Raw genomic sequence first — 16326 nt, forward strand, 5'->3', positions numbered from 1 at the left:
AGATGATACTGCTATAAGATCCACCATCCTGTTTGATCCTATTTCCTGTTACATTGTCTTGTGTGCCTTTGAGAACTCTGAAGTTCAATATGAGGAAATTCTCCACTATTGGTCTCCTTTTAGCTGTTTTGCTTTTTCCATGAAACAACATTGTCCTGTTTGTGCAATGCTTCAACCATTGGTTGCATAGAAGAAGAGAGGCAAGCTCTTCTAAAGTTCGAAGATAGTTTCACAAACTATTATCTTGGTCAGGGATAAACGCACGATTCTAATTTAACAGGGGCAAACATCTATGCTAACAAAAATTTTAAAATAAAAGTATAGAACATAATATTAATTTCTATCAACATAAAAAGTAAAAAATAAAATGAAAAAAAATATACAAATAAGCATATTTTATTGTATCTATATTGAGCTACAAAAAATAGTAATTGTAAAATAATTTATTTACTAAAGTAAGACATTTTGGATTGTGCTCGACACTCCTTCATGTTACTAAATGCATCTATGATAAAATCAATATTAAAACCTTGAGCAATGTTAAATACAATTCATAAATTGTTGACAAATTTTGAAATCCAATTACTTTTAGAAGTATCAAGCTTATAGTTTTCACCATTGTGTTTCATAGATATAAAAAAAATGGCCACTTATTTTTAAAAAACCTAAGGAGACGAATTTGTATAATTTTAAAATAAATAATAGAAATAGTAGTATAATGAGAGGGTTTTTTAAAATCGTACCATTCTTGGCATAGCCAATATTGTTGCAGTTGGAAAGGAGTACAATATGATGAAATTATTGGCCCCATTGTTAAGCTTGATGATCGGATATCGATGACCAGTGGCGGAGTCAGAAAATCAAATTAGAGGGGGTACTTTTTAATTACAATAATTTTTACAAAAATATTTCACGCAAATTTTTACGATTGATTTCAAGAAACATAAAAAAAATAAAATAATAATTAGTGTGTTCAGTTTCAGTTTTCTGAATTTAGTTTTTTGAAAATTGAGATTTTTTATTTTTCGTATGAAATTTGAGATTTTTTTATTTTTCGTATTTTTTTTTGTTTTTAGTGAATATTTTCTGAATTTTAAGTAATTTTTTTACTTTTTCACATACACCTTACTTAGATGTATCTAAATAGTAAAATATTTGTGAAAAAATATTTTAAAAAATTAATAAATACACAAAAATACAAAAAATATACTGAATTTTCATTTTTTTTTTTGTATTTTTTTGTATTTAATGTACTTTTAAATATTTTTTTCACAAATATTATACTTTTTAAGTATATTTATATTAGGTGTGTCTAAAAAAATTTTAAAAAAATTGGCTTAAAATATTAAAAAATTCATTCAAAACATTAAAATACGAAAAATATAAGAAAGTTGAATTTTCTGAAAACTGTTTTTTAAAAACTGGAAACAAACAAGCTGAATGTTATTTGTAACTAGTGTATCATAGACAATACAAAAAAAATATGGATATATGCCTTAAAATAAATTATATAATGATAAATTATTTTTTGATTCAAAATTTGATTAAAAATTCAATATAATGGTAATAACACGTTGTCATTAGAATGTGATATCACCCACTAATGGTAAATAAACGCATAAAGAGTGAACCTCACATATCAAATGTAACTAACAATCTAATAAATTTCATATCTTTATAGTGAGATTACTTATTTTTGCATATCACTAATAATGATATCGCCGTTACATTCAAAAAAATTTATAACTAATATGATTTATTTATAATAGTCTTTTCATTTTTAATCAAAATAACCATTATTGTTTTCATAATTTTTGCAATGTCATTGACAATTCACTCTAATAATATTTTTGTAATTTTTTATTTAAAATATTTTCTTTATGTTTGAAAAAAAAAAAAAAAAGATTTCCCAAAATCCAAGGAGGGCACCTGACCCCCTAGTCCCAAGCTCCCTCCACCACTGTCGATGACTATATGTTTAAATCATATTTATTTTAAAAAAATAAATGACAATTATAATTTTAAGAGTAGTCATCTATTTTTGTTATACAAATGTAATTCAAACATATAATTATCGATATTTGATCATTTTACTTTTTTGCATGAATATTTTACTCAACGATTATTAAAGGTGGTGTTTGGGAACCTAGGTTCCTGATTTTTTTCTCATTTTTTCCACTAAAAGACAAACTTTTTACAAAATCAAAAAAAACACATCCAAACAAAATATCACATCTAATCCCATAATCATTTCACTTTTTCTCTCACAAACATCACATCCAACCACATAAAAACCCAACTATCTTCCCAAACACCAAAAATTTTTTATCCAATAAAAACCTACAACTAAAAAAACCTACATAAAAACCCACTTCCCAAACACCATCAAAAAGTGACGATTATTAAAAAGTGAAAATTTCAAATTACTGAGGTCGATGCCAAAATAGACTCAAAAAATTCAAACGCTCTCTCAAATTAAAATGATAAATTTAAAATATCCAAACCATTTTATTTTTTTTTTCTCTCTACACATTTTTGTATTATGTTTTTGTAGTACAACTTTATTCTTTCTTTTACGATGCTAGGGTTAGTGGTATGTCCAGTAGTCAATTATCACTGACCAATAATAGGATTTGCTGTCACTGTGCGTGATGCACAGAGGTGAGTGTTGTACAATTTATGAACTTCATTTCGAATTCTATTTTAATTATTTAAATCGATTAAATTTTAAAAATATTAAAAGGAATATATTTATAAAAAAATAAAATTAATTGAATATCAATAACTCGTTTATTAAATTATATTCGTATTTAGTTTGATACATACATATTTTTTTGTCTTTTTATATGTAGATATGCTTTGATGAAATAAGTTATTAATATCCAATTAATTTAATTTTTTATCATCTCCCCCAATAACAAGACCATACATAAGATATGGTGAATTCTACTATTTAAATGCAAAGGTAAATTGCACTAACATCTCCTAAGATTTGGTGCAAATATAATAAATCTTGTAAGTTTAACACAATTACATTGATATCATTTTAAATAAAGTTAAAATAATTGAAATTAATGTAAATGATAGGTAGACATTGAAATAAAATGTTCAACACTACATACATAAAATGAAGGAAAATGTTTGAAATAATCAAAAATCTTCCACAGTTTAACCCACAATGATGTGATCTGACAAGTGTCAGTTTTTAATTGGTCATACACTCAATTATATGTGACCCACCACCTTTATTACATCATTATAGATGCATTTGTGAATGTAAAATATGAGTTTCTAACATTGTTGTAAAATGAAACCTACACATTTAATACATCTCTCACTACATATGAAAATTTTGTATTTTAAATTGTGTGCATTTCAAATTTTATATCTATTATTGCTCTTACTACCTTTTCTCTCACTTTCATACATACGAGTAAGGAGAGATTAAACATATCGTGTTTCACGCAAAAAGTAAATAAGCAATCAGCAGATATTGAAAAAAATGCACATTCATCTGGATTTTGAGAAGGAAGAAAATTCTTTCTTACCCACACTCTCACTGATCAGAGAACTTAGGGTATGGTCACTAAACACGATTTTATCTTTCAACAAAGTCATATTCCAACAAACAAACGTGACCTAAGGGCCGGGAGAGATCTAATGTGCCGTGCACACAAAAGGTAAATAAGTAATTAATGACCCATTCTCTCTCGAATTCACATCCTCTCTATCACTTTTTTTTTATCCAATTATCATTTAACATTTGATTTAGTAACTTCAAATGTTAAATAAGCCGCAAATTCAACAACTGGATGATGGTTGAATAAAAAAAGTGCTAGAGAGGATCTTCTTTAAAATATTTATTTTCCAACAAATAAACATAGCGTATGTATTACGAGAGACTTAATTTGTCGTGTTGTAAGGTCCATGGTTCAAAATTTGTCCTCAAATTACTCGTAATCTATTGTTTGTCAGGCTAGATCAGACTATTAATTCTCAATAGCGGACTATCCAGTCCCACCTCCTATGGGATAAGTATTATTCCCATCGAATTATCTTTCCTCTATCATTTAACAATAAAAAATAATCTTTTAAATCAAACCGCATTTTTTATCCCACCTAACCAAACAACCTAATGATATTTATAATATCATCTAATAATCCCATGACGAAAAATAAAATAAAAAATTTACAACTTGAAATATAACTTATTCCCCTATTTCCTAATCCCATACATAAACCAAACATGGCCAAAAATGATCATTTTTAAGTGTTTTACATTAGATGCATATAAAAATTAAAAAATTTACTTCAAATATTAAAAAAATTGAATTAAAAAAAACAAAAAAAAAAACCGAAAAACAAAAAACTTGAAAAGTGAATTCAAAATTTCAACTAAACAAGATGATTCTTTTTAACAATCTAACATCAATCACTGAGAGAGGGGCAAAGGACAAAGCAAGATCGAAAGTGAGTTGTGAAGTCTAATTTGTTGACGAGGTTGACGTTATTGGATGTATTTCCTAATGGACTTAATTACGCCATTTCTAATTTTATTTCTTCTTCACATTATTTAATATTTGAGGATTGCTATATATTATTTGTTTTTTTATTTTATATTATTTGTCTTTATTATTTTTTAATAATTGTTTCCAAACAAAAAAACTAATCATAAATATCCACACAAAAAAAAATTCTACAAAATGGTCTATACATACGATGATACTAGATTCACCAATTAGTATACTAACTAGTGTACCAACACTAATTATGACATTATTATTGACTTCACTCATTAATCACATTACAAATTCTAAAAACCTCTTAAATTATGCAACATCATCAATGTGGGGATGTATATTCTGAATACCAACACGTGGCAAGGTAACGCCGACGTGTCAGCCGAGGTGCCACGTGTCCTGGTTGTAACGCCGAGGTTATCTCTGCAAGGCCGAGGTTATCTCTGCAAAGCCGAGGTTATCTCCGAAGATATCGGAATCCGAAATAAATGGATAAGGGGCAAGAGTCCTAGAGTAAAGAGGAGACTTAGCCAAGATAAGGATAAAGCTCTTATGGAGTTTATCTTTATCTCTTGTGAAATCCAAAGTAAGCACTGAATGGGAGTCCATAGAAGTCAGGCTTCTAGTGGGATCAGGATTAAGTTGGCTATAAAAGAGAGGAACCCCCATGGGTCTAAGATATGCTTTTTATACTTAAGCTTGTGAGTTTAGCACTTGATTTATCTTTGAGAGATATACTGACTTGATCGTCAGAGTGCCCCCGGGTGGAAGAGCCACCGCCGGAGCCTTTTCTTTCTATTGCAGGTTAGCTGAACCATATATTCTGCCGGTGCTTTCCAGCTGATTACTAGGCGGGCAGTGTGGTCAGAAAATCACCTACACAATTTGGCGCCATCTGTGGGAATCGAACCCACGACCACACAGTAATGCTTAACGCTTGTTAAAATTTATAGCAATTTACAAGTTGAAGTTAAGCCGAAATAATTGTTTACCTTCACTTGTTGAAATTTGTAGCAATTTACAAGTTGAAGTTAAGCCGAGATAATTGTTTACCTTCACTTGTTGAAATTTGTAGCAATTTACAAGTTGAAGTTAAGCCGAGACAATTGTTTACCTTCACTTGTTGAAATTTGTAGCAATTTACAAGTTGAAGTTAAGCCGAGATAATTGTTTACCTTCACTTGTTGAAATTTGTAGCAATTTACAAGTTGAAGTTAAGCCGAGACAATTGTTTACCTTCACTTGTTGAAATTTGTAGCAATTTACAAGTTGAAGTTAAGCCGAGATAATTGTTTACCTTCACTTGTTGAAATTTGTAGCAATTTACAAGTTGAAGTTAAGCTGAGATAATTATTTACCTTCACTTGTTGAAATTTGTAACAATTTACAAGTTAAAGTTAAGCCGAGATAATTGTTTACATTCACTTGTTGAAATTTGTAGCAATTTACAAGTTGAAGTTAAACCAAAGTAATGCTTAACGCTTGTTGAAATTTGTAGCAATTTACAAGTTGAAGTTAAGCCGAGATAATTGTTTACCTTCACTTGTTGAAATTTGTAGCAATTTACAAGTTGAAGTTAAGCCGAGATAATTGTTTACCTTCACTTGTTGAAATTTGTAGCAATTTACAAATTGAAGTTAAACCAAAGTAATGCTTAACGCTTGTTGAAATTTGTAGCAATTTACAAGTTGAAGTTAAGCCGAGATAATTGTTTACCTTCACTTGTTGAAATTTGTAGCAATTTACAAGTTGAAGTTAAACCGAAGTCATGCTTAACGCTTGTTGAAATTTGTAACAATTTACAAGTTGAAGTTAAGCCAATATATTACTTAGCACTTGTTAAAAATTAGGCCTTTATATGCTTATGCTTGTTGAAACTTATAAGTAATTTGCAGGACAAGTACTTGCCGAGGTAAATTATCGGGTGGCATAACGGAGGTGTGTTATCCCGAGAAGATTGCACAAAGAAGAAATAGTACATACGATATATGCAGAATATTCTAAATATAGAATTATACGAAGACAAAGAAGAGAAGACAGGAGTACAAGCATTCAATAAAAGAAAAACGTTGTATTAACATTCAAAGAAAAAAGGGGGCACATCGGCCATACAAAGAACATACATTGTTCCCCAAGATAAAGAAACAAGAAAATACAAAGAAGACTTAGAGCTAAGGCTCCTCTCCGCCAGATTGTTGAATTTGAAGATCAGATACGACCTCGGCCTCCTTCTCTGCCGCTATCTCGGCGTCAATTTCTTGAAGAGTTTCTTCAACCAACTTGGCCTCAGAAGGGATGTCGGCTGGTGCAATCTCAGGAACAGCTTTTATGGGAACCAAATCACCTTCCTCGTCCTGAGTCAAGTCTAGGACTTGATCATTCTGAGGAGGGGACTTGGCCCCATCAGCATCTTTTGATTTTCTAATCAAAGCCTCGTCCTCTTCCTCCTCGGCCTCATTCTCAGCATCAGATTCGCCGACATCTTCACTTGGAATTGGGGCTGGAGGAAATGGCAAGGGAATGGCGTCGGCCTTTCACAATGGAGAGTCATCAGGAACATTAAGTTTTTTCAGAAGAGACATCCAACCAAGGGTGAAACCCTTGTTGCATGCCTACTTCATTTGAAGTTCATAGACCTCAGTAACGTCGGCCATGCCTTGATTATACGCCTTTTTATCAGCGTCTTTGATTTCAGCTTCTTTGGTGGCCAGGGCCTCCTGAAGCTCTTTCTCAACTTGGGCCATTTTTTCCTCGGCCTCTCTCCTTTGAGACTCAGCCACCTTTCTGATAGCCTCAGCTGCCTCAGCCTTCTCTTCGGCATTATTCTGAGCTTTAATTGCAGCTTTGGCTTGATCCTCTAGCTTCTTCATTTTTTATTCAAGGCCCTTATTGATCTTTTGAATAGAAGAGAACTCCCTCTTCATGTCGGCCAGCTTTTGCCGATTCTCAAAGGACTGCATTGAGAAAGAGTGGGCATGCTGTATGGCTTGAAAGAAGACAGAGGTATTAGAAAAAAATTCAAAGTATGAAAGAGGAAAATTACCAATTAGAAGACATCTACCTGAACGGAGTGCTGAAGCATTAGGGCGTAATTCTCATACTCACTAAAGCTAGCATTTCGCTCCAAGTCCCCTGGAAGAAGCAGAGCTGTACTGAGTGCTACGCCGACATTGATATCATCGGCACTGTCAGTGGACAGGACTGGCTTGTCCTCCAAAGTAATTTTTGAAGTCCAAGGGGCACCGCTCTGTTTGGACCCCGAAGTCGTCGCAGAAGAAGACCTCGGCTTTTTGGATTTTAGGGATTCTGATGGCTGAGTTTCAGAGCGCCTCTTCCCAGCAGAGGGTTGAGGTTCGTCGCTCTCAGCCAATTTTGATATAAGCAAAGCATCCTCAGACTCAGTATGAGTAACTTTAGCCTTTGGTAGGGCCTTCTTAATTCTTTTTGGCTTAGGTGGAGGAAGGGTTTGTGCTAGTTGATCATCAACCGATGATGGAATGCTGGCCAGAAGATCTTTCGCAACTGGTTTTGCGCGACCCATCTCGGCAGTAGAAATCGTTCAACGTCAGCGGCGGCGCTGTGAAATTGGAACCAAGTATGGAATTGAAGTAGACGGTTGCTCGGCCGGATCAGAAGTTGACCCCTGATCTGTCCGAGATGTGGATGCAATCTGCGGAGTAGTGACAGAAGGTGGAGATAAGCTTTTCTTCTTCTTTTTCCTGGGGACGTCGGGGAAAGCTGATTTGTATGTTAGGATGAAGTTGAGAAGCAGGGGTGCCTTTCGCTTATGAATTGGCAAATCCAGAAGTCTCTTCAAGTTTTTGCTAGGGACAAAGGATTGGCGAAAATCTTTTGGTGGCTGACGAACAGCTGCAAAAAGAACAGACGTCAGAAACAGACAAAATATTTAAGACTTTGAAAGAAAACAGGCAAAGCTAAATGCTGGGCTCTTACCCTTGCTCTCTAAAACTGATCGGGGAAGAGGGTAGAGATGGATGTCCTCGTCTGGAGCAAACTCCCAATTTCCCGAGGTAATAAGATAGTCATCTCTAGCCCCCTTGTTGGAGTCTGGGAGGTCGGCTATGATTTTGAATTCTGTAGACCTCGGCTTAAGATAATAAATGAAGCCTTTTTCTTTCAAGTTAAGGGCACACATGGTGTAACAATGCTGTATATCGGCTAGGGTGATCCTAACGTTTTCCTGTTTAGCTAAGGCGATAATACCAAAAATCACTCGATAAGAATTGATTGCCAGTTGCATGGGGTTCAACTTATAATAATGAAGAATCTCGCGAAAAAGGATGTTGAGTGGGAGTCGGAGTCCGCACTCAGTAAAAGCTACAATGGGAAGGGGCATGGCATTTTCTGTAGGCATGATAGAGTCATCATCCCCAGCCAGTCTCAGATGGACATCGGCAGGGATGGAGAACTCCTGCCTAAAGTACTCAAGTTTGGTCGGGGTATCTACCCTATGTCTCCACATACCCATGATATCGGCCTGAATTAGAAGGGTTGAAATTCAGAAAGAAGATGTTTCTTATTGATGGGACCTCAGCAAAAACCTAGGTTTAGGCTGGTACAGAAATTTGTAAGGAATGTTTCAGTTTTGCCCTAAATCGTGGGTTCTACAAACAAATCCCAAACCTAAAGCTATGAAGATGAAGATCAAAGGTACAGATCTGGAAAAGATGCAAAAAACAGAAAACAAAAACAAAGTTTCAGAAACAAGAATTGGGATGGACTATCAAGAACATGAAGAATACAAGAGTATATGGCCAAGAACAGTGGCAAAAATGCAAAGAAGTGGTGAAACAGTGCGCGTCTTCAAAATGTAGGCAAAGGCAAAATCATGGATGAATGCATTCAGATGTACGATTTATGAATTAAAAAGCTTGAAACAGTACAGTAATGGCGACAACAAAAAAAAAAGAAAAAGAAAAAGAAACATCAAGAACTGAAAACGAAAGGAACAGTAGCTTACCAGAGAAAGGGAAGCCGGAAAGGGATCTGCCGACGTCCTACGACGATTGCAGGAGCAGAAGACCGGTGGAAATCTTGCCGGAAGGGGTGAACGGAGAAGGTTGCAGAGCTTTGGAAGCTTGAGTGATGGAAGATTTCGAAAGCTAGAGAGAGAGCAGGAGATTCGAATGAAAAAGTGAAGAGACGGAAGAAAGGAAAAAAGTTTTTGATTAAACAGAAATGGCGGCAAAAGCAATCAATACGCCTAGAAGAACGAGGGCATCAGACGGCGCACGTGAGAAAAAAGGTGGCTAACAAGCGCGTCACGTGTACGAACCAGTAAGAGGGAAACGCGTAGCTAAAACGGTTGAATTGAAGTGCATGACAGCTTATGCGCGTGAGAAGTTCCTTAAAAATCTTGATTTTTTAGGGAAAGCATGTCGGACAGAAATGGATGATCTTGGCTATCAAATTTTAAGTCGATTTACTGGAAGAAAATACAGATATAGGTTCCATTACCTCAGAATGCCGAGGTAATAGAACCTAGGGGGCAGTTGTGGGGATGTATTTCTGAATACCAACACGTGGCAAGGTGACGCCGACGTGTCAGCCGAGGTGCCACGTGTCCTGGTTGTGACGCCGAGGTTATCTCTGCAAGGCCGAGGTTATCTTCGAAGATATCAGAATCCGAGATAAATGGATAAAGGGCAAGAGTCCTAGAGTAAAGAGGAGACTTAGCCAAGATAAGGATAAAGCTCTTAGGGAGTTTATCTTTATCTCTTGTGAAATCCAAAGTAAGCACTGAATGGGAGTCCATAGAAGTCAGGCTTCTAGTGGAATCAGGATTAAGTTGGCTATAAAAGAGAGGAACCCCCATGGGTCTAAGGTATGCCTTTTATGCTTAAGCTTGTGAGTTTAGCACTTGATTTATCTTTGAGAGAGATACTGACTTGATCATCGGAGTGCCCCCGGGTGGAAGAGCCACCGCCGGAGCCTTTTCTTTCTATTGCAGGTTAACTGAACATATATTCTGCCGGTGCTCTCCAGTTGATTACTAGGCGGGCAGTGTGGTCAGAAAATCACCCACACAATCAATTAGTACACTAGTTAGTATATCAATTGGTACTTTTCTCTTAATGTTTTTGTACAAATAATTTTACTCTGTGTTTTATAGTGGCCGTGATCTATGGGTGGTGATAAAATATCTATTTCTTGCTTAAGCAGGAAAAAAAAAAAACCATTTCTAATTTTTTTTTTCTTCTTCTGTACATTGTTTAATATTTGAGAATTGCTATATATTTTCTTTTTCTTTATATTATCTGTCTTTATTATTTTTTAATAATTATTTCCAAAGAAAGAGCTAATCATAAATATCCACACAAAAAAAGTTCTGCAAAACGGTCTATACATAACTTTTCTCTTAATGTTTTTTAACAAATAATTTTACTCTTTGTTTTTAGGGCAGTGATCTATGGGTGATAAAGTATCCATTTCTTGCTTGAGCAAGGAAAGAAAAGAAAAAAAAAACAAGAAACACCATTTCTAATTTTTTTTCTTCTGTACATTATTTAGTATTTGAGGATTGCTGTATATTATCTGTTTTTTTTTTTAATATTATTTGTCTTTATTATTTTTTAATAATTGTTTCCAAACAAAGAACTAATCATAAATACCCACACACAAAAAAGTTCTACAAAAAGGACTATACATAACTTTTCTCTTAATGTTTTTGTACAAATAATTTTACTATTTGTTTTATAGCGGCCATGATGTATGGGTCGGCTTATTTTGGCAACATAGTTTTTAGTCATTTTTTTTGGTTAGTAGCAAAAGTCAAAAGTTGGCTTTTTTGGTTTTTTTTTTCATTTGGGAAGTTGGTTTTTAGCCAACGGTGAAATTACAATTTTACCCCTCATTGGTCAAAATGTGTTACATAGGTGAAGTTGTAAATATTTGAAATAAATTGGGGTAGTTTAGTCATTTTATTATGATTTGACATCATAAACAAATATTAATTAAAAAAGTCAAAAGTCACTTTTTACCAACTTCCCAAATCATTTGTCTAAAAAAGCTAAAAGCTTGGTTAAAAGTCAAAAAGTCACTTTTTACCATCTTCCCAAAATAAGCCAAAATATCTATTTCTTGATGGAGCAGGAAAAAAAAAAAAAAACACCATTTCTAATTTTTTTTTTAATATTTGAGGATTGGTATATATTATCTATTTTTTTTTATATTATTTGTCTTTATTATTTTTTAATAATTGTTTCCAAGCAAAGAACTAATCATAAATATCCACACACAAGGGAAGGGGAGAGGGTGGGGAAAAGGCATCGAAAGGCTTAGATTCTTGCCTTGCACTGTTTACTGTGATTGATTTGGTTGGAGCGTAATATAGGCGAGTGTTTCACAAGGTGACTCATTCCATCACTTGGTTAGAGCGGCTGCTTCTTACTGTTTTATATAGTTGGGTGACAGGTTTAGTAGATCTAGATGTGTTGGCTTTTACAGATTTTGTGGAGAATTTGATTTGTTAGTTTCGTTAGGCTTTTGAAGCCGTTTTTGTATTCTTGGCATCTTCTTGATGCTTTTTTTATAAATTTTGGTTATTTATCAAAAAAAATAAATAAATATCAACACACAAAAAGTTCTACAAAATGGTCTATACATATCTTTTCTCTTAATGTTTTTGTACAAATAATTTTACTCTTTGTTTTATAGCGGCCGTGATCTATGGGTGATAAAATATCTATTTCTTGCTTGAGAAGGAAAAAAAAAAAAAAACATTTCTAATTTTTTTTTTCCCATCTGTACATTGTCTAATATTTGAGGATTGCTATATATTATCTACTTTCTTTATGTTATTTGTCTTTATTATTTTTTAATAATTGTTTCCAAACAAAGAACTAATCATAAATATCCATACAAAAAGAGTTCTACAAAACGGTATATACATAACTTTTCTCTTAATGTTTTTGTACAAATAATTTTACTCTTTGTTTTATAGCTGCCGTGATCTACGGGTGATAAAATATTTAGTTCTTGTTTGAGTAGGAAAAAAAAACAAAAAAAAAAAAACACACCATTTCTAATTTTTTTTCTTCTTTACATTATTTAATATTTGAGGATTGCTATATATTATCTGTTTTTTTAAATTATTTGTCTTTGTTATCTTTTAATAATTTTTTCCAAACAAAGAACTAATCATAAATATCCACACATAAAAAATTCTACAAAATGGTTTATACATAACTTTTCTCTTAATGTTTTTGTATAAATAATTTTACCCTTTGTTTTATAGCGGCCGTGATCTATGGGTGATAAAATTTCCATTTCTTGCTTGAGTAGGAAAAAGAAAAAATAAAGAATATATATATATATATATATATTGCAGCTAGTGGATTGGTACTAATAATTACTTCTTTGCTATTTTTGAGTTTTGAAGGTGTTCTTTGATTTTTTTTTTTTTTTTTTTTTTTTTGGTGGAGAAAACAGTTTCTTCTTCTTTGAACTTTTCATTTCAAAAACCTATCGAAAAAACTCATAATTTCAATTGTTTTAGGTCAAGAGAGCGACTTAAAGGTAAGATGCTTTCTTATTAGGTGTGAAATACTTGAGTTCGAGTCTTACTGTTGCAAGTGCAGCTTCATTTTCCCTTTTTTTCCTCTTACTGATTGTTTAAAATTTTAAATAAAAAAAAAAATCAATTTCCATTTAAGAATTTTCTTTCAATTTTTATTTAAAAGAAAAAAAAATTGAAAGAAAAGAGAAAGAAAACAGTTTGATTGATGTTTATGGATGTATTCCAAGGTCATGACAATAATTTTCCACGCACCTTCCAAGTTGGATTGATTATACCATATATTTTTTCCGCTGTACATTTTTGTGTTATGTTTATATTGCTATGGGAATCACTGTGCACGGCCGTGATTTGTGGCTGGTAATTTATCTATTTCTTTCTTAAGCAAATAAAACACAAAAATAAAAAAATGCACACACAAAAACTTGTAGTAAGTGGCTTAGGTGATTTGTGGCTGGTAATTTATCTATTTCTTTCTTAAGCAAATAAAACACAAAAATAAAAAAATGCACACACAAAAACTTGTAGTAAGTGGCTTAGGAGTGTTTTGGGAAGATGGTTAAGAGTTTTTTTTTAACTTTTTTTTTGACTTTTTTGTGAGAGAGAAAAGTAAATTAAAAATTGAGAAGTGACTTTTAGTACTATATTCCTTCTGTCATTTTTGAGATTTTGAAGACGTTTGATTTTTTCTCTTTTTCTTTTTTGGAATAAAGAATTTCTTCTTCTTTTTTTTTTTTTTTGGATCTTTTTTTTATTTCAATTGTTCAGTATTTAAGAATTTTCCTTCAATTTATTAAAAACAAAAAAAAAAAAAAGGAAAGAAAGGAGAAAGAAATTATGCAACGTGGGGTTGGTATGTTATCTTGAAGGACATCGCCATCCTTTGATTAAAAATATCTTTCAATTTTGTTATATATTTAGAAAAAATTATCAAAACTTTTATTTAAAATTGAAATTTGTAAATAATATTAATTTTTATCCTATTCTATAATACAAGAATTTTAAACCTACACTCTATACTCTACTCGCTTAATAAAAATCTGATTTTTTTTTTTTTTTCAATCGGTGAAAGTCGGTTGTTAGTTGTTAAATTAGTATTTATGGGAGTTAGCCTCTATACTTCCACCTAATTCAACTCTTCTTAGGACTAAACCCTTAAGAGAGTCATGATAGTCAAATAAGCTAGGCCCAGTTGGTTTAAAATTCTGATTAAATTTTGTAAATGAAATTCTATAAAAAAAAAAAAATCTTTTGATTTGGAACTTCCATATTCTCTTTTTCTTTGAAAAAATGGTGAATTACACTAACGATCCCTGTCGTTTGGGACTTCTGTCACCTTGGTAATTAACCTTTTAATTGTGATACATTTGACCTTGAGTTTTGAATCTCATTCCAAATAAAGACAATTAAAGACATTGTTACTCCATTTCAAGAGCAAAGTCGTCAATTTGATAAAATATAAACTAGTTTGATAAAAAAAAATTGTCAAAAAATTATTTTTGAATTTTTAAAAATTGTTTATACCCACCAAAGCTAAATTATATAAAAATGATAAATCTTTTACATTTTTATTTTTTTATCAAATTAATTTTTAGTACGTGTTTGGATAATGATCATGTAATGAGTGGCTGTTTTTGTTGATGTTTTCAAATGATTATCATGTAATAGATGGTTGTATTTATTGTTAATAGATATTTTTGGATAGTTATCATGTAATGAATGGTTATTACGTTTTTAATGTATAATTGATATGTTTAATATATAAAATATTTTTAGTTTTAAATTTTTTTATTTAATGGATTGGTTTAATAATGACATCACAAGTTGTCATCACGTTTGACTTTTGAAAAAATAGAAACTAATTTAACGAAAATAAATAAAAAAATTATTTATACCCTCCCAAAAGATAAAATTATAAAAAAAATTACATGTTTTTAATTTATTTTTTTTTTCACTAATTTAATTTTTAGTTTCTTAAAAAAAAAAAATTGAAAATAGATTTTGAAAATCAAATCAAACAGAACTCTATAACTAAAAAAGTTCTAACATTATTCATTAAAAAAAATATCATTACGTTTCAAATAACGTACAAGTTAACCAACACAAAATAAGTTGTGTAACAACTTTGCCCTTAGAATAGATCTTTTGCAAAGAAAACATTTTTGATTATTCTTATTTGGAACAAGTTTCAAAATTCAGGATCAAGTGTATCACAATTGAAAAATCAATGACCAAAGTGACACAAGCTCTAAACTACAAAAAATGTTAGTGTAATTCGTCCTTAAAAAAAATATGGTCTATTTTTTAAAACATAATTATCGTTCAATTTGTTGGAGACAAATACAATAAAATGAAAAAATAATAATTTTTTAATTGATTTAATTTATTTTATAAATGATATATACTAAGAGCCTTATAAAATAAACCATTAAAATTATCGAAACGGGACCATGATATGAACTCTGTGGGGATATATTTTCTGAGTACCAATACGTGGCAAGGTGACGCCGATGTGTCAGCCGAGGTGCCACGTGTCCTGGTCGTGACGCCGAGGTGATCTCGGCTAGGCCGAGGTTGCCTCCGAAGATATCGGAATCCGAGATAAGCGGATAAGGGACAAGAGTCCTAGAATGAAGAGGGAACTCAACTTGGATATGGACAAGAGTCCTAGATTGGAAGAAGACTTCCGTTTGGGTAAAGATAAGACTCTTAGAGAGTTTATCCTAATCCCACTGGGAGTCCCAGATTAGCAGTAATCCTAAGTCCATTAGGGCCAGGCTCCTATTGGGGCTAGGATTGTATTGGCTATAAAAGAGAGGCACCCCCATGGGTCTAAGGTATGCTTTTGATACTCAAGCTTGTGAGTTTAGTACTTGATTTATCTTTGAGAGATATACTGACTTGATCGTCGGAGTGCCCCCGGGTGGTCGAAACCACCGCGGGATTCTTATATTTCTGTTACAGGTCAGTCAGGTGCCATCTATTCTGCCAGTGCTCTCCAGCTGGTTACTAAGCGGGCAGTGTGGTCGGAAAATCACCCACACAATTTGGCGCCGTCTGTGGGAAAGAAAGAAGAATAGATGGCCAATGACGAACAGAATGACTAGATTAGAGACTACGCTCCTGCTGGGAGTGGAAGACCTATTGATCTCGACGTTGAAGGGGACAATAGCAACACAGACACTCGTGACCAGAGTCACGGAGTGAAAGAAGCCGGCCAGGAAGGTGACGCACCAAAGACAACAGATCGAAGCAACGAAGACAACCTCC

Source organism: Camellia sinensis, chromosome 8 (genome assembly GCF_055761805.1).
Source record: "Camellia sinensis isolate YWXY chromosome 8, ASM5576180v1, whole genome shotgun sequence".
Lineage (NCBI taxonomy): Eukaryota > Viridiplantae > Streptophyta > Magnoliopsida > Ericales > Theaceae > Camellia > Camellia sinensis.